Source organism: Arachis stenosperma, chromosome 6 (genome assembly GCF_014773155.1).
Source record: "Arachis stenosperma cultivar V10309 chromosome 6, arast.V10309.gnm1.PFL2, whole genome shotgun sequence".
NCBI classification, from domain to species: domain Eukaryota; kingdom Viridiplantae; phylum Streptophyta; class Magnoliopsida; order Fabales; family Fabaceae; genus Arachis; species Arachis stenosperma.
In genome coordinates, this window is record NC_080382.1 from 105,812,942 (window position 1) to 105,837,455 (window position 24,514).

At 32.6% G+C, this 24,514-nt stretch overlaps 1 pseudogene; it reads right to left on the reverse strand.

Moving 5' to 3' along the window:
• The window catches only part of LOC130934365 (alpha-L-arabinofuranosidase 2-like), a 36,569-nt pseudogene that overhangs the window by 3,033 nt on the left and 9,022 nt on the right, over positions 1 to 24,514 (reverse strand).

Here is a 24,514-nt window from a genome sequence, read left to right on the forward strand (position 1 = left end):
CCTAAATCATAAATCTTAAATTTAAAAAAAAATAAAATAAAAAAATTGACTAATATTAACTAATTAAATTAATTTCTTTATCTTTATACCTTTTCTAGTAAAAATAATTAATTTTTATATTTTTTATGTGAATAATAATTTAAAAAAATTAATATAATTAAATGACTGTATAAAAAATTGTATGCCATCAGTATTTTAAAATTAAATTTGTACTATAAGATAGATGCATTATGCCTACATAATTATTTGTATAAATGAGCATTAATTATTGTGGATATAATTGAGTGAAGATAAGCAAACCTTTGGACCATTACGTGGTGTGTTATCAAACACCTGAGCGTTATTAAACATACTTCGAGCGTCATGAGGATAAGTCTGGTAAGAAAATTAAAAAGTTCAAAACAAAATATTATTTTTCGAAGGAAATTAATTGAATGTGAATCGGGAGAAGAGGGGAAATTATTAATTACATGATACTCGTACAAATCAGCGGGGTGATCTAACGGCTTGGAAGAAGCATCACAATTTGAAACAATCTTAATATCCGGATAAGCATGTTTTATTGCATTGTAGAACGCAAGGTAATTCCCTGGTAAACATGCAAAATTGTTGTTTTGTTCAGGCATACAATGTTAAAATAATATAACTATACAAGTAATAAGGAAAATATTAATTTATATTGTCCCGTGTTAATTGTGTATAAAATTGAAGAAGTGGATTAAAAAATAGAAATATTAGGTGATTTTTTTTCTTATATTTATCTACATTTGAGTTAATATTAGCTAACTCAGCTATTTTTTTCCATTAAAAATGTTGTCCCCAACATTTTTCAAAAATATAACAATTTTAAAATAATGTTTTATGCCATATAAATTTTATCAATTCAACCGTTAGATTCTAATATTTCACTATGTGGATCGATCTAAGAATATTTTATAAAATTTAAAATTAATTAAATATGTCATACAACAATTTATACATATATTATAACTTTTAAGAATATAAGAAAATATAACAATTAAATTATTATTATTATTATTATTATTATTATTATTATTATTATTATTATTATTATTCAATGGTATATTTTTTTAAATAAATAAAATAAATATAATAGTTACTAATATATTGAAGTATGGGAAAATTTATATTTTTGCTCCATGAGTGACATATCTTATTTAGTGAAAACCAAATAGATATACACATATTTTATTTATATTGTAAACCAGATAAATAATGTTGTTTTAACACGTATTTCATTCACAAATGATATACGTATTAAAATATTGAACCGTACATTGTTTACGGTATAAATTAGATATGTCTCAATTTATTTCGTTTTATGCCAATTTAGTTTAGCTGCTTGTGATTATTATTTACTTTGACACTCCATGTCTCACAGTTTTATTTTTGATAGAGGAATGAAAATTATTCAACACATCAAAATGCGTCCACAAGAGAAAGATTTCTACATCTTTATAAGGCACAGAAATACACATGACCTAGACCGATCCCAAGATCCAGCTCAGACCTGTATACTTTAGGACTAATTTGGTGTGATTTCATTAAGTTTAGAGTCGGGTAAGGGTCTTAAAAATTGACCTGGTCATTATTTAAGGTCAGGTTCGATCGAGTCCAGACACGCATGTTTTAATCCCCTCTCTAACCAATGTGGGACTTCACATTTCATCCCTTAATGGGACCCAATATCCTCATTGGCACATTGATTCGAGCATTGCTTCTAATACCATCTATAACAGCCTAGATAACTAATTTGTCGATATTGTCCGCTTTGGCACTCTATGTGTTACAATTTTGTTCTTGATGGAGAGACAAAAATCACTCAAGACATCAAAATGCATCCACAATGGAGATATTTTTGCATTCTTATAATGCATATTTTGTTCTCCTCTCCAACTGATGTGGGACTTCACAAGATCAAAACATACTGTATAAAGATGTAGAAACCTCTCCCTTATGAATGTATTTTAATGGGTTAAGTGGTTTTTGTTCCTCCATCAAGAACACAAGAAAAAAGTTGTGAGGCTCGAGAGCTATATTAGACAATATCTACAAGCAAGTGAACTAGACTATTACGGATGATATTAAACCTGATACCCAGATCAATACGGCAATGAGGACGTTGGGCCATATTAGGGGCTGACATGTGAAGTCCACATTGATTTGAATGGGGAATGAAACATGCCTCATAAGGACGTGGAAACTTCTTTCTTGTGGATGCGTCTTGATGGGTTGAGTGGTTTCTGTTCCTCCATCAGGAACTAAATTTCAAGGCCCGAAGTATCAATGGGACAATATCCACAAGCTAGTGGACTAGGCTATTACGTGCTTATTATGCAAACATGCTATAAATATACAAAAATTTAAGCTCTATATAGGTAGATCCATTCAACCTAAACCATCACTTACATCTCTTGTTCATCTCTTTTTCATCTTACAAATAGCTAGTATTAAGATATACTTATTATAGTGTATCCAAACGTAGACATGAGAGAGGGTGAGGATGGGGTTCTCATTTGAATGCGCAACTTCAACACTGATGTGCACTTGCCATGTGGGTTTTCTGACTGAGTTGAAAAATTTTATTTTGATAAATATAGAGGCGCTTGATCAAAAAGAGATTGGAAATGTTATACATGTTCTTAATAGCCTTAGAAAATCGGTAATTTTAATATTGGATTTTCTGGTTTGAAAGCGATAATCATATTCGAGTGATGTTTAACATTTATGAAAAAATTTTAGCCCAACAGGTAATGGAACTCTACACTAAGATTGGTGATATTGGGAGGGGGTGTTAAGCCTTCAAGCTCTGTGCAGGAGAGTCCATTACTAGTAGTACCTCCTTTCTAGTGCACAAATCTTATGGACCATATGGAGGAGGACTCGGAGTCAGATGAGAAGTACATAGCTAATAACGATGCACCTAACGACAATAATAATGAGGATGAGTTTGTACTAGAGATTTTTGTCGATGGATCGGCATGGTTCCTTTTATGGAATTCTGTTATCTGTTATTGACTTGTCACTTATTTCTAGTCACTATTACACTATGGACATTAGAGCGCAAAGTAAGAAGGAATAATTACAATACAGATAGTGGTATTGAGTTTTGTATGAGACAAAAGTTTATGAGTAGGGAAGCTGTGCAAGTGGGAGTGAGAAATTATAGCATTTTAGGGAGTGCGAAATATAGGGTTATGGAGTCTAATAGACTAAAATATCATGTATGATAGTAAGCAATGTTCACCAGGATGTCTATAAAAATCTCTGTGTAGCACTCATACGAAATATTAGATATTGATAAAGTCCTTAATGCCACTTTTTCACTTTTTCAATTTGAAATCTTCTGTTGAAAAATTATCATATGAAAATTTTGTTTTCTACAAGAAACTTCATAGATATAAGAAACCTCACACTTGTTTGACAACAAGTTATCCAAAGACCATGTCCAATTGGATAATACTCTCATTTGTGACGTTATTATGCCCATTATACAAGCTAATCCATCTATTTTGATCAAATTTTGCAAAGTACAGTGCAATAAGAAAAGGATGGATAGTGAGATCTAGTTATAAGAAACTACAACAATTGTTGGTGGAAAAGGATGGATTGTTAAAATTTATTACGCATAAAAAAATTTTAACTATGAAGTCTTAAGTAAACAAAATTTTCATCGAGTACAAACCTTTTTCTCTTTCTTTATGTGTGTGTTTTTTTAGAAAAGAACAAATAGATTCTTGATCTTTCGTTCTACAAATATTTTTGTTTCTCACCATTTGAAAATACTTTTAAGTCCATGACTTTTTTAAAGTTGGACATATATATTCCTCCGTTCATATGAGTCCGTCAAACTCAACACAGAAGTCTGATGTGGCTTTCGTTGTACCATAGTTATCAAGACCGAATCGGCAATCGATCCGGTTAAGTTATTGGGTTAATGGTTTAACCGATGAATCATTGCTCAAATCGTTTGACCCGGTAATAATTAAATATATATACAATTATAATAAAATTAAAATTTTGATGCATTATATATATTTAATTATGTAACGCTACATCAACAAAAATAACTATTTTTATATTAACTGCGTGAATAGTTATTTAAAAGAAAGGATGTGATTGGATAATTATGTAAAATATTTTATATTATCAGTATATCAAAATTAAACTATAAAATAAACAAATACGATATTATCATAGAAGAATAAAAGTAATATTTTATATTATTTAAATATATAATTACTTTTAGTATAATATATATAATTATTAGTCTTTAATATAACTTAATAAGTGCATTGGCATTGTTTTTATAATATATATAATTATTAACCCTAATAGTATTAAAAGACATGTTGGCCTAGTGAAAGATTGACATCTCTTTATCTTAGAGGTTCCAAAATCGAGCTAAATTTGTGCTACTTTTTGAATTAACATTTAATCTGAAAGGGGTGTCTATTACCGCGATCCATGGCATCACTTGTGCATCATGGAGGTGGTACCACTTGTGCATCATGGAGGTGCGCGGGCAGAAAATTGACCCGCCGGGTCAAATATGTTCGGTTCAAACCGAATTGACCAATTTTCTACGGGTCAATTGCAGAACGGTTAGAAGAGTAATCCGAACTAGTTTATGATCCAGTTCATTGGTTTTTTTTTATCGAACTTGCCGGTCCGATCTGGGTTTGATTATTATGCGTTGTACTGGCTTGACTGTTACGGATGCACACATGGAGGGAGAGTTTTCAAAACAGGATAAATTAGTCCCTCTTTATGCCTCTCTCTCTCTCTCTCTCTCTCTCTCTCTCTCTCTCTCTCTCTCTCTCTCTCTCTCTCTCTCTCTCTCTCTCTCTCTCTCTCTCTCTCTCTCTCTCTCTCTCTCTCTCTCTCTCTCTCTCTCTCTCTCTCTGCTGCTTTTCCTTTCTCTTAGAATCTCACTACCTATCATCATCACTATCTCAAGTATTCCCCTTTCTCTCCCGCTCAGCGCTCTCGCTGCTATCCTTCTCTCTCGCTTTCAAGGTTGCAAGTCAACAACGACACCCGTGACCATCGCTGCTGAGATTAGCCTCTCAAGCTTGCATTTGTCGCCTCCCTTCTCTCAGGCTCTCAAGCTCGCACTGTCACCTCTCTCTCTCTCTCTCTCTCTCTCTCTCTCTCTCTGATCCATTCTCTCAGCCTCTCAAGCTCGTTATCTGTTGCATCACTTTTTTTATCTCTCAGCAGCAGCGGCATCTCCAGCAATGGTGAGTTTCAACAGCAACTTCTGCGTTGATATGCTCTGCTGTTTCTCTTCTTCTAGCATTGATATGCTCCTCTTCTCCTCTTCTTCCTTTATGAAAAATTTTGAATCTTTAATTTAGAAATTAGGCTGGGATAAAGTCATTTCTCGCTATTTGCCTTTTTAAAAGAACCTTTCTTTTTTTCTTTTAATTCCAGGTAATTAATTAGTTCTTGGAATTAATGAATGTATTTTGTGTTAGTTGAATTTGATGTTTGATAGTTAGAAAATTTTGGTTTAATTTGCTAATTTTGTGGTATATTGTTGTAGCTTGTTTCAAATTAGAAACAAATTTTGTGGAAAGCATTGTTGTTAGGGCACTTTGAACAAATTTTTAGCTAGTTAATTAATTCTTGAAATTAATGAATATGTTTTATCTTAGTTGAATTTGATGTTGTTATGTCATGAATTATAATCACTGTTTTGATTTGGTAAGAATGTTTATTATTATTATTTGAAGAAGAACAAGAAGAAAAAGTGAAAAAGGTAGAAAAAAAATGAAAATAATGGTGTGAGTGGAGGTAGAAAAAAAGGGAAGAAAGATTTATGTCCTATTATTTTAAAGAAGAGAGACTAATTTGTCCTATTTTAAAAATTCTCGACATGTACATTTGTAACAGTCAAGTCAGCATAATGAAAATCATATCAGATTTTTTTATTGGATATGAGGGACATATATGAATAGAGGGATATATATGTTCTACTTTTAAAGAAGTCATAGACTTATAAATATTTTCAAATAGTGAAGGATAAAAATATCTGCAAAAATTTGTTATTTTTTTATTTTTTTTCTCATTTAGTTAATTTTTTTTACTATTTTGATGTTGGTTAAGGGTTTCAGTAGGGAATTGTTATGATTGAAAAAAATACTCCAAATTAAAATGTTATTTCTAACTAAAAAAATAAGTATACATGATAATGACCATTCATGCAATTAAAACTAAAGCAATGCACAAGTCACACAACCATATATAAAATAATATTAACTCGTGGTACAGATGATAAATTTAAAAAAGGACACGAAAAATTAGGGGAAAAGAAATAATGCATGCCTTGGTAGTGTTGCTTTCCACAATTTTCATTTCCAATAGCGACATATTTTAGGTCAAAAGGCTTAGGGTGCCCCATAGCAACTCTAAGGGAACCCCATTGCGAAGTGGCTGCTCCTCTCGCAAACTCAATACCATCTACGGTATCCTGACACGAAAAATTAGGGGAAAAGAAATAATGCATGCCTTGGTAGTGTTGCTTTCCACAATTTTCATTTCCAATAGCGACATATTTTAGGTCAAAAGGCTTAGGGTGCCCCATAGCAACTCTAAGGGAACCCCATTGCGAAGTGGCTGCTCCTCTCGCAAACTCAATACCATCTACGGTATCCTATAATAGGGAAAAAATGTCACTAATATAATATGAAAATTTAATTTTCTTTTAAGTCTATAACAATGTTTTATAGAAGAACGAAGTTAGTTTTTGCACAAATCAAAAGGTGCTTGTTGTTAGTTTTATGTGGTACACTGGTACTTAAGCCACAAAACTCTCCTAGTAATGTATTAATTTATTGGATTGAGTTCATTTCATTGGCTTAAAATCATAACCAATAACAATTGATACCTTAATTTGAAAAATGTATAGGGATGGCAAACGAGTTAGTCGGCACCGAATTTGATGGTATCAGAACGTTTGAACTATTAAATGATCTCATAATAAAATATGTTTTTAAATTTTTTAATAATCGTTAAATAGTTCTTATTTAATTTTAATTACAAATTAATCCATATATTTTATTTAATTATAAAAATTATTTTTTATTTTATAAATTATTATTTTATCATTCATCTATTATATTTATTAACAATAAAAAACAATAACAATAACAAATTAGATCTTCGATTGATCGTAATAATTTTTTGGCAATCGTAATCGATTAAATTGAATTAACAAAACAATCGATTGAATTTCAGGTTTTCCATGACTCAATCGATTGGATTGAGTTTCAGGTTATCACAAAACAATCGATTGAAATTGCAAGGCAATATGGTTTTCGCAAAAATCAATCGATTGGTCATATTACCCAATCGATTGGGTAATATAAACAATCGATTGAAAGCTTCAAAACAAATTGAGATCTCACAATTCAATCGATTGGTTGTATTGCCCAATCAATTGAAGTCTTCAAAGCAATATGGATTTATCCAATTTAATCGATTGGTTGTGTTACCTAATCGATTGAATTATGCACTACGCCGTTCTCATTTTTCTTATCGTTTTTATAAATTATTATCTTATTATTCATTTATCTTATCTTTAAAATTTTATTTTGATTTAAATACTCTAATTTTATCTTTTTCTTCATATTAAGATTATAAATTGATGAATAATCTATCAACAATTACTCAATCCTACAATTAGAACCATTTATCAAATAAAAATAAAAACTTAAAAATTAAAAATAGAATTTTAAAGATAAGATAGATGAATAATAAAATAATAATTTATAAACACGAGCTGAAAAATTTAGAAAGACATAATATATAATACAGTGCACAATTCAATACATTCGATAACACAACCAATCGATTGAATTGTGAAAATCCATATTACTTTGATGACTTCAATTAATTGGATAACACGGACAATCGATTGAATTAGAAAAAACTCATGTGCCTTGCAAAATTCAATCGATAGTGTAGCGATTCCAATCGATTGAATTTTGAAAAACCCATAAATTCAATTGATTGTGTTGTATGTCCAATCGATTGAATTTTCAAGAAACACGATTTCACCAGCGTTCATGGATGTAACAGATCAAAGATAAAATTCTAATTGATTATGATTGTCAAAATATTTATTACGATTAATGGAAGATCTAATTTGTTATTGTTTTTGTTCTTAGTTATTAATAAACATGATAGATGAATGATAAATAATAATTTATAAAATAAAAAATAGATTTTATAATTAAATAATATATAAATAATTAATTTGTAATTAAAATTAAATAAAGACTATTTACCGTTATTAAAAAAGTTAAAAAACATGTTTTGTTATGGGACCATTTAATGATCCAAACATTATGGAATCATCGAATCCGGTCCAGGTTAGTCCGTCCCACTTCACCAAAAGTTCGTCATTTGGTGGGCTAGCCTGCTCGCTTAATAAGGCGGTTTCAAATTTTTATCCTGTTTCAATTAATGGCGGATTGGTGGCCCAGGTCTACCAACTTTTATTTTTGTTTTTTTTTTTTTATTTTAAAATATTAAATATTAAAAAATATATAAATTTTATAAACATTTTAATAAATTTATAATTTCTAAAGATAAAAAAATTATAATTTTAAAATTTACAAATATTAAAGTCTTTATAATTTTAAATATTTAATAAACATAATTATTAATCAAATTTTTTGAAACAATATCATAGAATGGCAGGTTCAGTAGATAAACCCATTTTACTCCTGCCGAATTCACCAAAACCCATAAATTAAGCGGTGCAAGTTAAACGAATTTTATTATGACCATCTCAAATTTTTTAACCTACTCTATTTTTATTTAGCGAGTTATTTAGGTCGAATCGGTGAGTTTTGGCCCATTTATCATCCCTAAGAATACCGTACTGAGAGCCAAATGAAGTCAACAAAATTAAAAGTGGGGTGGCAACTAATGTTACTTATCATGAAGCATTCCCCTAGTGAACTTTTCTTCTAGAACTCTTTTTATGTGCTTAGGTGATAATAGTATCACCAACGTTATTATCATTTGATTAGATTCGACGACAAAGTGGAATAAAGACTAAAAAACTAACGTACTTGCACAAAAGGCTTGATGGCGCTTGTATCAACTTCATCAGTATGGCTAATACCTTCAAAAGAATACACACAAGCAGATAATAATTAAGATAATTTTTTGTGTGCACTAACACTTTTGTTCTGTATTATTTATTATTTATTTTATTCTGTAAAGTACTAATGTACACTGAAAATATCTAAGAATTTCTCAATAATTAATTCAACCATAATTGCTACTCACTTAAAAAAGGTGAAACTTGAATTTGAAAAATTACCATTGTTAAAGACCCATATTGGTTTTGCACCAATGTCCTCTGCTAGCTACAAAAGAAAAAATAGTTGTCATAGTCAATTTAAAAAAAAAAATTATACAATTTTCTGTTTATATTTTTGTTGTATATATTTTTTTATAGTATAATATATATATATTTTTTATCTTCCTTTACTTTCTATCAATCACTTTTAATACTAAAATTATATATATATAAAAAAGAGTACATAATTACATATAGTGTTTCTCTAATTTCAATACCAAACACCTCTATAAAGTATACAAATAAACTTACTTGAAGAGCCTCAAAATAACCAAAAGCATCATCAGTCCAATAATTCCAAACATCGCCAAAGTGGCCTGGTCTCTGCTCCCATGGCCCAACACTCTCTTTCCACCTAAATGCATTACTTAGTCTTTGTCCTTCTACGAAGCAACCACCTCTTGCAACAACAACAACAATCAACAATCATTATTTATTTGCATAGCATCAATAAGAGAATAAAATTAAATCATATATTGCGTAAAAAAATATTACAATAGCTTATATACCTGGAAATCTAATAAAGGCTGGTTTCAACTCTATCAGCATGTTGACTAAGTCTTTTCGGAAACCATGTCCCTTTGCCAATATCCAAATTTAAAGACTTATTAATTTATGGAAAGAATAAAAAATCATACTACATACCCAATGTGGGTATATATATATATATATATATATATATATATATATATATATATATATATATATATATATATATATTATATAATATAAATATAATAGGTGTCTCATTAATTTTAAATATTTGACCCATTATTAAAAGTATTTTGAATTTACTTTGATATTAAATTTTAAAATGTAATACCTAGCTAAGTTTAAGTAATTTTCTTGTTATTTAACTATTTATTTTTGACAAGAGACCTAATTATACCACTAACCTTAAGCTCAACTACAAGAAAAATAAGTTTCAATACACTAAGAAATTTATAAAAAGTCATGAAGATTTTATCGATGAAAATAAACTAAATATAAAATTTTAAAATATTACCGTCAGATTTGATATTCTGACGATATATCTGTTATAAAATATAATGCTAACTAGTGTTTAATTTAGCGTGAGATTAGTTGTCAAAGAATCCAATAGTAATTTTACGAAAAAAAAGTATATCAATCACTGTTAGATTTTTCCTACAATAACTTAGACAATATATTTTGATTAGTGATATTTGAGTTAAAGTCAGATTTTTCTAACGAAAAAATCGACCATAAAAATAGGTCCTAAGGTTTTGTCTTGAAGTATGGTTTGATCACGTAGTACTAATTTATTAGAGAGTTGTAAAATTCGTAAAATTAGTAGATAATTAATTTATAAATTAATTATTATTTAAAAAAATTAGAAATATGAATTTAATAGCTTAAGATAGAGCTAATTAAAATAAGAATTTTGACTTGAATTTCAAAGAATTTGGTCTAAAATTGGACCGAACGGGCCGAACTAAACAAACTGAGTCCAAAGGCCCAACACAACTCATTTAACCCAATGAGCTTAGCTCATTCTTCCTCCTTCCTTGATGTTCTTCCACGCTGGGGAATCATAAGGAGAGAGAATGAGGAGTTCAAACCCTTGGCTTGATTTTCAATTTCACATAACTTCTCACTCCGAGTTCTGATTACCACACTGTTTGTAACCATGCGACTAGCGCGACGAGCTCTACAAAGCCCAATCCTCAATTAGGTATGAAACTCATTTCTCAGTTTTAATGTCCTCCTCCCCAATTTCAAAATTCAATGTGAATGCATGTTAAATTTTGTATGATTTTGGTGTTTAGGTTCGAATTAGCTTGTGGGTTTTGTCGGGTTTAGCTTGTTTGAGTTGTGGGGAAGGTAAGCACCCTCAAACCCTTGGTATATATGTTGAATTAGTGAACTCTATTTTGATTATAGTAGTAGTTATGATAATAGATTGAAAATTATTATTGGTGGAGTCAAGTTTGAGAATGTGGAGTTTAGGTTGAGCTTTGGAGGCTATAGGGCTGTTGGGTGAGATTTCGGAGTCTTGGAAGCTTGGAAAATGTTGTATTGTGAGGTGTTTCGGGCTTTATCGAGGAATCGACCAAGGTATAATTTTGGTTTTTCATATTTAATATATAATGTCTTGTGAAATCTTAGGCTAGACGACCTAGGATAAGTTGAATTACGAGTTTAGAGCATGTTTGGTGATTTAGTTGACAATGTATGTAGAATTGGTGCTACTTGATTAGATTTAGTGAATCATGATATGAATGTGATTGTGGTTGGTGAAATAGTTTGATGAATGAGAAAAATGAATAAGAATATATGAATATTGATAAATTGAGAATTGTGTGTGTATAATTGAGATTTTTGAGATAAGTATAATTAATTTGAGGTATGGATGGTTGTAATAGGATATGGGCTGTGTTGGATGTGGATGGTGTCATTTTGAGTGGTAAAAGTTTGATTTTGGTAAAAGAAATTGGTAAAAATAGAGGTTTGAGTTTTGTTGAGAAAAACTGATTTTTTGCCAAACTTCAACAAGCCATAACTCGGCTTCCGGACCCCCGAATTATTTCAAACTTTTTTTATATGAAAATTGGGTCCGTGAAGTTTACGCCGTTTAAAGAACAGATGAAAAAGGTTTTAAAATAAAAAAGTTATGCTCGTCGGAAGTTCGGAGTGCAAAACTAAAAATTCTGCAACATTCAACATTTTTGCCATTTTGCATAACTTGCATACGCGACCAAGCCTTTTGGGTTGGGCATCTCGCATACGCGTCAAGGTGCTTGCGTACGCGAGCAATGAAAAAAGCATGCCCACGCGTACGCGTGACCCCTGTTTTCAGCAAAGTTAATTTTTGTATTTTAAACCCCAATTTCGAACCTTTAAACCTCTGTTTTTACTCCTTTAGCCCCTAGACCTTAGTGGTATGCCTAGTGATAAGGTGAAGTTAGGAAGGGATGATAACTTGGGAGTGAAGTAAACGTTATTCACGAGCGTTGCGCTTTTTGGTTTAATGACTTTATTTTACTTTTTTCTTCAAAGACTACAAGATATAAAATTTTTTCAACTATATATATATATATATATATATATATATATATTATCTTTAGAGGTCGTAATACCTTACCACTTCTGTTTTATGACTTAAGCATAAGACTCTGCGTGGTACGATGTTAAAGGACTCCTTCGATAATATGCTATCAATTTTTGTTGAGAGGCGATGCTCAGAGATTTACACATTCCACCTATCCTAGAACTATGGGTGACTGTATTATCATACTCCAAGACATAGTTTATCATCTCTGATCGTATACAAATGATAATCCAGTAAGTGGGTGCATGAGAGATTTTTAGACCTGGTACCATCGTCCTACTTGGGATTGGGTGGAACCGTGGAGGATATTCTTGGAGATAGACCGCCCATAGAACCACACGTTAAGAAGGAAGTATTTTCCATCAAGCTTACATGGTTTAGGGAGAGGATACAACATATTATTGTTGATGCTGAATGTTGATCCTAAATACTGCGTCAATATGCACGGTGGTACATGGTGATGCTAATCGGGGAATAATTGACAACAGATGACAACAGATAAGTCGAATATACTTGACCATATTCAGTGGTTGTCAATGCTAGCAGATTTTGACAATTAGAAGTAGTTGTCATGGGTTCAGTGGTCCTAGTGTGGACCTATAGGTTACTATGTACCGGGACACTACAGACATTGTTAACTGCATCCCATTGCAGATTAGTTGGATATACCATAGGTTCTTTGATTGTGGACCTAACCAAAGAGATGTCCTTGTTTTTCCCTTGGATATGAGATATAAATTTATAATTTAAAAGTTGAATTTTAAATATCATCGATTATTTGATGATAGAAACTTACAAATGATGTTAATTGGTAACCAGTTGTCAAGTCTAGCACAACATAGCTAGGATCACAGGGAGGGATGACTATTGAGGTGACACCACATGTTGGATACCATGGGCTTGACCAGGTAAAAATTGACAATTTGTAATGGAGGAGCCCTTTCTAACCCAGGAAGAATGATATGGGAGCATGTATTTTTATGTTTGTGTCGTTAATTAAAGTAGTCTAGTTTAGCATATATTATTATATTGTGTTATGAGTTAGTCCCACATCGCTCGAGTCATGAAAATTCCTCCTCCCCTACTAGTATAAATATGCATATGTACCCCTTTTATTTATGAGTTTAATTGATTGAGTTATATATTTAAATAAGCTGTGTGCTTATTTTCCTCTAGACTTTTTGAGAGTAAGAGTTGCATCCTTGACTTAGCCAACCAAGGTAGGTTCTTGGCTACTTTCACCATAGTGGGGTTGTAAACCTCGCCAAGATTGGTGGCCCAAGCGACGTCCCGTCGTCAGTTTGGTATCAGAGCAAGGTCGGTCCTCGACTTGCTCTAGTAAAATTTTATTTGGTTCGTGGGTACGATCTTTAGTGCGGTTCTCTCACTGTTGGTACGAGTCGTTGTCAGTATGGATTGTCTGCTGCGAAGTTCCGGATAATATTGTTCTTTTCTCTTCTTTTGGTGCCTTTTCTGTTGGTGATTATCATTCATTCCCATCATCATTGGTGCATTCCCATCATTATTGTGCATCATCATAACATCAACACCAAGCATCATCCTCATTATTGCATAGTAGTAAAAGATGGCTCTAAAGCGTAGAACTACTCAAGAGATTGAAATGGAGGAGTTACGCCGTCAAGTTAAGGAGTTGCAAGAGCAACTTGTAAAGCATGAAGCTGCTCAAAATAATCATGGCAGGCAGAGTGATGGTAGTTCTTCTAGTGAAGAAGATAATGCAAATCCATTTCATTATTCTTCTTCGTCTGAAGATTTGTCCACATGAAGAGCACGACACAACATGGCTCACAAAGTTAAAGACTTAGGAATCAAAATTGATGTTCCTGAGTTTGAAGGGAGTCTCCAACCAGATGATTTCATCAACTGGCTTTGCATAGTAGAAAGAGTGTTCAGACGACAAGCGCGTGAAGCTTGTAGCAATCAAGTTGAAGAAGCTTGCTTCAGTTTGGTGGGAGAATCTCAAGCGTCAGCGAGAAAGAGAAGGAAGAAGAAAGATCAAGACATGGGATAAACTGCGTCGTGAGCTCAAGCGCAAGTTCCTTCCTGAACGTTACAAGCAAGACACCTTCATCAAATTTCATAATTTGAGGCAAAAGTCGTTATTTGTAGAAGAATATACAATGGACTTCGAAGAGCTGCGTATGAAGTGTGACATTCAAGAGCCTGAAGAACAAACAATTGCTCATTATCTTGGAGGACTGAACACAGAAATTTCTGGTGTCGTTCAGCTGCAACCATATTGGACCTTGGATGATGTCATTAGGCAGTCATTAAAGATTGAAAAGCAAAGAACACCAAGGAATAACACGATGATGTCATTAGGCAGTCATTAAAGATTGAAAAGCAAAGAACACCAAGGAATAACACTCAGTCGCCGAAGGACAAAGAAGTCATCCTTGATGTTCAACAAGAAGTAACCGAGGGTTATCACTCTTATCACTCTTATCGAGGAAGAGGTTAATAAAGAACCAATTCAGAAGCAAGAGGAGGAAGGTGAGGTTGGCTATGCTATTGAAGAAGTTCCACCCGATTGTGAAGAAGCTTTAGTAGTTTGTCGAAACTTGAATACTGCAAGGGTAATAGAAGACGAGAGTTGGCGACGCCACAACATCTTTCACACAAGATGCACTATTGAAGAGAAGGTTTGCAAGGTCATCATAGACAGCAAAAATTGTGAAAGTGTTGTTTCAAATTATATGGTAGACAAACTGAAACTTCCAACCGAGTTACATCCTCATCCTAACAAGTTGCATTGGTTAAAAAAGAAGAATGAAGTTAAAGTAACAAGGCGATGTTGTGTCCAATTTTCTATGGGAAGCAAATACAAGGATAAAGTATGGTGTGACGTCATCTCGATGGACGCGTGTCATTTACTGTTAGGACGTCCTTGCCAATATGATTGTCGAGATATTCATTATGGTTTAAAAAATACATACTCCTTTATCAAAGATGGCAAGAAGATCATATTAACTCCGTTACAACATGTAGATGGTCAAAAGAATCAAGCTGAGCTATGCCTTTTCACATATTTTAAATACACTCACTAATGAAATCTTTCACCAATACAAGATGAGCCTTTTTCAACCTAGGGAGGAATGCAAGAGCCCTTTCCAACCCAGGGAGAATGATGCGAGAGCATGTATCTTTATGTTTGTGTGGTTAATTAAAGTAGTCTAGTTTAGCATATATTATTATATTGTGTTATGAGTTAGTCTTACATCGCCTGAGTCATGAAAGATCCTCCTCCCCTACTAGTATAAATATGCGTATGTACCCCTTTTATTTATGAGTTGAATTGATTGAGTTATATATTTAAATAAGTTGTGTGCTTATTTTTCTCTAGACTCTTTGAGATTAAGAGGTGCATCCTTGGCTTAGCCAACCAAGGTGAGTTCTTGGCTACTTTCACCATAGTGGGATTGTTAACCTCGCCAAGATTGGTGACCCAAGCGACGTCCCGACGACAATTTGCTTCAACTATGTCAAGACAGGGTAAAGAGGCAGTTGGGATCAGACTAACCAATTCTACATGATCTTGTCAATGTGTAAAGATTTTTTTTATTACCACTAGGTACGAGGGGTGACAACATGTGGTGTCCCAATAGATTGACGAAATAATATAATATGTGAAAAATTCACAGGATAGAGCAGTGCATGGTCATAACACATCACAAGCCAGATTCCAAGCCCACCCAAGATCACTTCAGCTAGTGGCTTGGAGCCTGTAGGGTTCGATTCTTCATGATGATGTACTGGACGATCCTCGACTTGCACGCGTCTACCAGACAACATGCGACACACAACCACTCAGCCTAGAGTTGACTTGTAGTTGTCGTCAGATACACCACCTCGCAGGCAACTAGGGACTCAGCAACCACAACATGATGGTAGGAGTGGGAGGGGAGGAGACATAAAGTAGAGAGGATGGGAGATGAGACAGGATGAAGGAGAGGAGAATCAAGCTAGAGGTGCAGTCGAGGAGGAGGCGAAGTTTGACTGGTATGAGGAATTTGGAGACAATCGATAGCATAAGTCAATACTACTGCCACCACCAGTACCACTACCACATCAGCCGAACTCGACCTAGCTAGCTCCCTATGTAGGGACATCCATGCCAAGGCCTTCGACTGGAGTACTCGTGACACAATAGTCCACTCAGCTGTTGGGTAATACACAGTCCATGTGTCTAGTCCAGAGTTGATTATTGATGCCGTGATCAGAACTTTTTTTGAAGAGACATGAGACATGTTCAGAATTTTTGAGGTTGTGTTTTAACTCCACGAGAGAGATAAAATCTGGTAAGACATATTAGGGGGCTCCTCCACGGTCTACACATCTTCGTTCAAGGTAAGTACTAGTTATTGGTTTGCTGAACAACTTGATTTACAGTATATTATTCTACTTCTAGTAGATTACGATCTTTCAATAGACTCCTAATAACATCGTCATTTTAAATATATCTCATTTATGCTACCAACTAGATATATTCTAAAAAAATATAAATATATTTCATGAACAATGAGATATATGTAATAAATTTTGGTTGTATATTTTGTTAGTAGATATGTTCAAAATAATTTTGTTAGAATTACCAAGATAGCTAATAGAGCAGAAATCATAATTTTTCTTGAGCATGGACAATAATTAAGTAATTGGTTAGTTTGTTTGGTGGTTATTATTAATATTATTATTATTATTTTTCCAAAATTATTATTATTATTATTATTATTATTATTATGACATACATTAAACGTGTCAAGGGGCATGGCAGAAACTTGGTCCAACCATATGACGCCTTTCTTGGTGGTTGTTATTTGAATGGTTGAATTAGCACTTGATCCATTCGCCTCCAACGTATTCTCTATCCTTTTCCAGTTTGAGACTTCTGATGCAGTTTCTCTGCACCAATATCACAGATGATCAATTATAGGTATGATGATGAAAATAATAGTATTAGAGGCTATTGTCACGCTCGGTATACTTATTGTTACACTTATTTCATTTAATTGTTTATTTAAATATCTTTTTATTTAATTACTCAACTTCACAAGACATTTTTTTTTAAGTTTCTATTTGTCATCATTTTTGTTTAATATTATTGTGAAGTATGTAGGCATATTAATCTAATTGATATTAAAAATAAATTAAAAACAAATTATTATTTTCATCGTTATTATCAATATTATTTGATTATTAAAATATTTTAAATAAAAATATTAAACACTATTATAGTTCTTGATTAAACACAGGAAAAATAAAAACATTAAAAAATTGTAATAATGTTCAATAAATAAATATATCCACCAATAATATCATATAATTGTTTATTAAAGAAAGTAAAGCACTTATTATATAAACATTGAGACTTCTGAATGTCTATCACTCTATCTAATATAATTTTAATTTTATAAATACTAAGTGGTACAATATTAGATATATTTATTGGACTTTTATTTTTATAGCAATTTAATTTTTAAATTAAGAGATGAAATATTATTTAAATATATTTATTTTAAAAATTAATCAAAAAGTGCTCACTGGATATTAGTAGAAGCCAATATCCCTCCACCTTGTGCATTTTTGAATGATACTGTGATATCTATTGGTCCTGCTGAACGGACATAGAACACAACTTTGTACTTCTTCCCTTGCTCAATGTTCTGAAATAATTATTAATATTTTGTTATATTGTCGACTGAAGAAGCAAAATCTTAACTCATTAATAGTGGAAGGAGGAAAACTCAACTGCATATATACAAACACAAACATTTAATAAATTCTGATTGAATAATTTAATTTCATGGACCAGACATGCAAATACTACCTTTTACTCATATATTATTGAATTATGTTGAAAGAAAAAACTGTTCAATTGCTGTCTCAAAAGTCAAAAGTCACAAATTTGATGATGAAGAATAATTGATGATGATAATATATGTAAGGCAATATGATTTTTCCAAAATATCTTAAATATATATAATTTACAAAAAATATTTTGTTAATCCAAAAATTGAATCTATGACTTGTTAATTTTAATATAACCTTTAATGTATTATCATTATTCATATTTTATTATTATTATTATTATTAATTAAATAATCTCACCATGCCCCAGTAACCGGGATTAGAGATACCAACACCGCCGGAAGGGCAATTAATATCATCACATAACACATGCATTCTCAATGCAACCTTATTGCGTTCAAAGCAAGAATTGAGTTCTGTTTGCACTAAAATACATGATTCTTCTCCAACTATACTCCAAGGTTTAATATTTGATGGAACTTGGGTGCCCCCAGCTTCAAAACCTGCAACAAAAAATATCCATCATAAAATGCAATCTAATTAACCCAAGTATGCTTATGTTAAAAATAATACTGCAATTAGAAGAAAAACTAAACAGTGTTGAATTATCTCACTTTTAATTTTGGGTGATGAAATAAACTCTCTCACTGATAATTTTCTTCAATAACAATTTTAAATCATCAAAACTAACTCAACATGGATATTTTTTATTTTAAGGAGTTTTATTAATTAAAATACTACATTCTAAGGAACTAGTAAAAAAGAAATGTGTAAAATATTCAATAAAGTTGTTAATTTTTATTTTTGGTTTAAGCAATCAGAATGAAACTAATCTATGCATTAACAAAACCTCTATTTATTAGTTTAATTTTCCATATCAATCATATCTATGAAATCTATGCAAGTAGAGAACATGGAAATTAAACTAATGACCTCTATTACTCACAAGCTCAGCCCACAATCCTCCAGCTCCAGCATGATTGATCTCCTGCAAAAGAAATTCAAATTTGATTAACACTAATTAATTAAAGTTAGAATCACTGCTTAAGATCAATTAAATAATTTCTAATTCCTCTGCAAATGAGCATTATTTGAGAAATATAGAGTTCAAGTTTTTTTTTCCCTCTCATTGAATTCTCATAATCGCATGGAATATTTTTTCTATCTTCCTTTAAGATGTGAATATGAATATGAATATGAATGTGTCTTCTTTTTAAAGTACAAATAATGTCCCCTGTATTAATATTGTACATATTGTTAGTATAAAAATAATAATCAAATGATAATTTTCAAAGATGTGAAAAATTGAAGAATAAGCAGCGGCAGTATAATCCTTTTCCCACCTCAAAAAATATTCCAAATAAAGTATCTGGCATTCTCCTTCTAGATGCAATAGAAGCATTCACAACTAAAGTTGAAATCTGATCATTATTATTAGAAGAAGAAGCAGCAGCAGAACATTGAAAAGCAAGAGAATTAGCCACTATGATAATAATGTAGAGGCAGAGAACACTGCAATAGTAATAAGAACCCTTATTAGGAAAAGCCATTATATTGTTCTTTCTTCTCAAATTCAATTCTATATCCAATTCAACTACTGGTTTCTTTGTTTTTTCAATTTTGGCTTTGAATTTATTAAGACAAAGTTTGCTTCATTGGAACATTATTACCAGTAGATAACTGTGGCAAACAATTACTTTAGATCCGAATATCAAGTAATAAGTTTGAGACACTACCTCAAGTTACGGGACTGCAAAGTTCAATGCTATTTCAAAGCTAGCTGACCCAATTTTCTTTTTATTTTCTTTTTTACATTTATTTTTTTTACCTGTTAACAAATATTTTAAAAATAATAGTTTCCTAATTAAAACATGTTGGAAAAATCTTAACAAAGGTTCAAACAAGAACCTGTCTAACCACGGAATCACAAAAAATAATTTTTTCACAATCAGTGGCGGAACTTGAAATGAAATTTTGGGGGGGCCAGACAGAAGATAATTGTCAAAATACTTTTGATATGGATCCCATTTAAGATAAGCTCGTCTAACATTTCTCTGATTTGGGTAATATTGCCAAATTTGAAGTCATTTTTCAGGGTATCGTTCTAAATAATTAAGATCAAACTCATCAGATGTAATTTTTTAAACTTTTGAATGTTGTATCTTACTTTTTTCGTGATTCATTAAAGTAGAAAAACTATCTACAGGTGATGATATTATAAAAGTTATATGTTTTCCTTCTTGAATATTAGCCTTCTTCTTAAAAAATGCATCATCAACTCTTTGATTTTTTATGACTATTTTATATAGAAATTTGAATATATATCCGGTAAAATATGTAAAAAAGAAATTAAAAAGACAAATATTAAAATTTATAATATTTATTGAATTTTTTTATCAGTTTATACAAATACAATAATATCAATACTGATTGAATATTCTAATTATCATATAAAAAATTAAATTAAATAAGCAGTAAAATATAAAATAATATTAAATTACATAAATAAAAAATACCTAATTTTTTATATTTGAACTCAAACGTAGAGGGAGTGTTGCTTATTGAATAGAGACCTGCGAAATGCAAATACAGTCAATTCAGTTCAAAAATCCAATATGTTTTGAATGTTTAAAACTAAAAATTATTGTACAATAAAAGCAAGAGATGAATATTAAACTTTGGTATTTTAAGTCATAATAAAATATTTGAGCCAACTGAACTATTTTTTATTTTTTAAAAAAGTATTACTAATTTTTTTAATAAAAGTTTGGGGGGGCCATGGCCACCCCTTGTCTGAACTAAGCTCCGCCACTGTTCACAATCTATGCGATTAAATAGGCAATACCAAAGATACTCCAAGCAGCAAATATAATGACAGAAATTAAATAATCAGACACCAGAATTTTAATGTGAAAAAACCCCCAAAAAGAGGGACAAAAAATCCACGGGATCTAGTCCAGTAAAATCTTCTACTATCAGAATAATGGGTACACAAACAGTCTTCCTATAGTGACACTAGGGCATCTCAACAATCAACAAAATACATCATCAAAACTGATGGAATCAACATAAACCCTCTACAAAGTGGGTATCTCAACTCAGACAAAAAAGAAGGCAATACAACTAGCAACTTATATCCTAATGTTCATCTCTACACCAAGAATAACATACTAAAATTTCATAAGAAACGGAATAAGTTTACTGGTTCAATCGGATCAAAATAGCATTGCTCTTTTCTCCCAATTTCCTTCTTTTCTTCGGCGCCGAAAACCCCTTCTCTCCCCTTACTGTTTCTTTTTTTCTTTTTCAAAGAAGAGAGCCTTATTCTCTCTCTCTTCATTCCGTGGCTATATGCCACTTTGTTTCTTTAATTTTTTTTGTTTTTAATATGTAGGTTCCACTTAGTTGGGGACCCAACAAATCTCCCCCTCACCAATTCAAGTGGGAATAGGTTGCTCCACCAAACCCGCTTTCTTTTTGCAGGAATCAAATTTCACTGCAGGTAAACTCTTAGTCATCATATATGAACCATTATCATCAGTATGGATCTTCTCAAGTGCATATGACTTCATCTCAAGCGCTTGACGTATCCAATTATATCTCACCTCTATGTACTTCGATCTGGAATGAAACGTTGGATTCTTGCTGAGATGGATAACACTCTGACAGTCACAAAATAACACGAACTTCTCTTGATTGATGCCTAACTCTTGTAGAAATTTTTTTCATCCACAAGAGTTCCTTAGAAGTTTCAACAACAACAATTTGTCGCTAGGTATTTGACCAAATAGGATCGTCCCGTTCCTATAGAACCTATCACTAAAATACCCCTGGGGGGGGGGGGGTAGGGCTAAGCGGAGCGAAACATGAGATGGGAAAAAAGCTGGCGTTTAACTCCAAGAAGAGTCTCTACACGAAAATACTTCAATGCTCAGCCCAAGCACACACCAAGTGGGCCCGAAAGTGGATTTTTCTGTCATTTACTCATTTCTATAAACCCTAGGTTACTAGTTCACTATTAATAGGATCTTTTGACATTGTATCTGTACCTCATGACACTTTACACGTTTCTCATTGTATCTTCTACAGCATGAGTCTCTAAACTCCATGGTTGGGGGTGAGGAGCTCTGCTGTGTCTTGATGGATTAATGCAATTACTACTGTTTTTCATTCAATCATGCTTGCTTCCATTCTAAGATATCACTTGTTCTTAACCCTGATGAATGTGATGATCCGTGACACTCATCATCATTCTCAACTATGAACGTGTGCCTGACAACCACCTCCGTTCTACCTTAGATTGAGTAGATATCTCTTGGATTCTTTAATCGGAATCTTCGTGGTATAAGCCAGAATTGATGGCGGCATTCAAGAGAATCCGGAAGGTCTAAACCTTGTCTGTGGTATTCTAAGTAGGATTCAATGATTGAATGACTGTGACGAGCTTCAAACTCCTGAGGGCTGGGCGTTAGTGACAGACGCAAAAGAATCACTGGATTCTATTCCAACCCGATTGAGAACCGACAGATGATTAGCCGTGCTGTGACAGAGCGCGTTGAACATTTTCACTGAGAGGATGGGAGGTAGCCATTGACAACGGTGAAACCCTACATACAGCTTGCCATGGAAGGAGCCTTGCGTGTTTGAAGAAGAAGACAGTAGGAAAGCAGAGGTTCAGAAGACAGAGCATCTCCAAAACCTCAACCTGTTCTCCATTACTGCAAAACAAGTACTTATTTCATGTTTTTTTGCTTTTTACAATCAACCCTAATAATTATTGATATCCTGACTAAGAGTTACAAGATAACCATAGCTTGCTTCAAGCCGACAATCTCCGTGGGATCGACCCTTACTCACGTAAGGTATTACTTGGACGACCTAGTGCACTTGCTGGTTAGTTGTGCGAGATTGCAAAAGTGTGATTGCAATTTCGTGCACCAAGTTTTTGGCGCCGTTGCCGGGGATTGTTTGAGTTTGGACAACTAACGGTTTATTTTGTTGCTTAGATTAGGACTGTTTTATTTTTATTGGTTTAGAGTCTTTTATGTGAGTATAATTTCATATTTTAAGTTTGGTGTCAATTGCATGCTTTTGTTTTTCTTTTAATTTTTCAAAATTACTTGTTCTTAGTCCCTTTTTGATCTTTTAAAAATTCTAAGTTTGGTGTCTTCTTTGTGTTTTTCTTTAGGTTTTCGAAAATTCATGTTTGATTTTCTGAAAAATTTTAAGTTTGGTGTCTCTTTGTTGTTTTTATCTTTCCTCTTTTCAAAAAAATATATATACATATATATCTTGATTACTATTCACATCAATTCCCTTTTCTCCATCATGGACATAAGTGGGAATGAACAGTCCAAAAGGACTCTGGGGTCATATGCTAACCCCATTACAGCTGCATATGGGAGTAGCATCTGTATACCTCCCATCAAAGCAAGCAGCTTTGAGCTAAACCCTCAACTCATTATCATGGTGCAGCAAAATTGCCAGTATTCCGGTCTTCCACAGGAAGAACCTACTGAGTTTCTGGCACAATTCTTACAACTTGCTGACACAGTACGTGATAAAGAGGTGGATTAGGATGTCTACAGATTATTACTGTTTCCATTTGCTGTAAAAGATCAAGCTAAGAGGTGGTTAAATAACCAACCTACAGCAAGCATAAAGACATGGAAACAGTTATCAAACAAATTCCTGAATCAATTTTACCCTCCAAAAAGGATGACACAGCTAAGGCTGGACATCCAAGGCTTTAAACAAGAGGATAATGAATCCCTTTATAATGCCTGGGAGAGGTATAGAGGTATGCTAAGAAAATGCCCCTCTGAAATGTTTTCAGAGTGGGTACAGTTAGACATCTTCTACTATGGGCTTACAGAAAAAGCTCAGATGTCTCTAGACTACTCAGCTGGTGGATCTATACATATGAGGAAGACGATTGAGGAGGCTCAAGAGCTTATAGATACTGTTGCTAGAAATTAACATTTGTACTCTAGCAATGAGTCCTCTACACAAGAAGAAGTTATGGCATTAGCCACTGATCCTAATCCTCAAGAACAGATGGTTGAGCTTAATCAACAATTACACCTGATGACAAAACAGTTAGCAGAATTTAAAGAGATGCTTCAAGGGACTAAAATTGCTAACAAGAACATAGAATCACAGTTGAATCAGGCAAAATAGCAGCTATCTAAACAGATAACAGAAGAATGCCAAGCAGT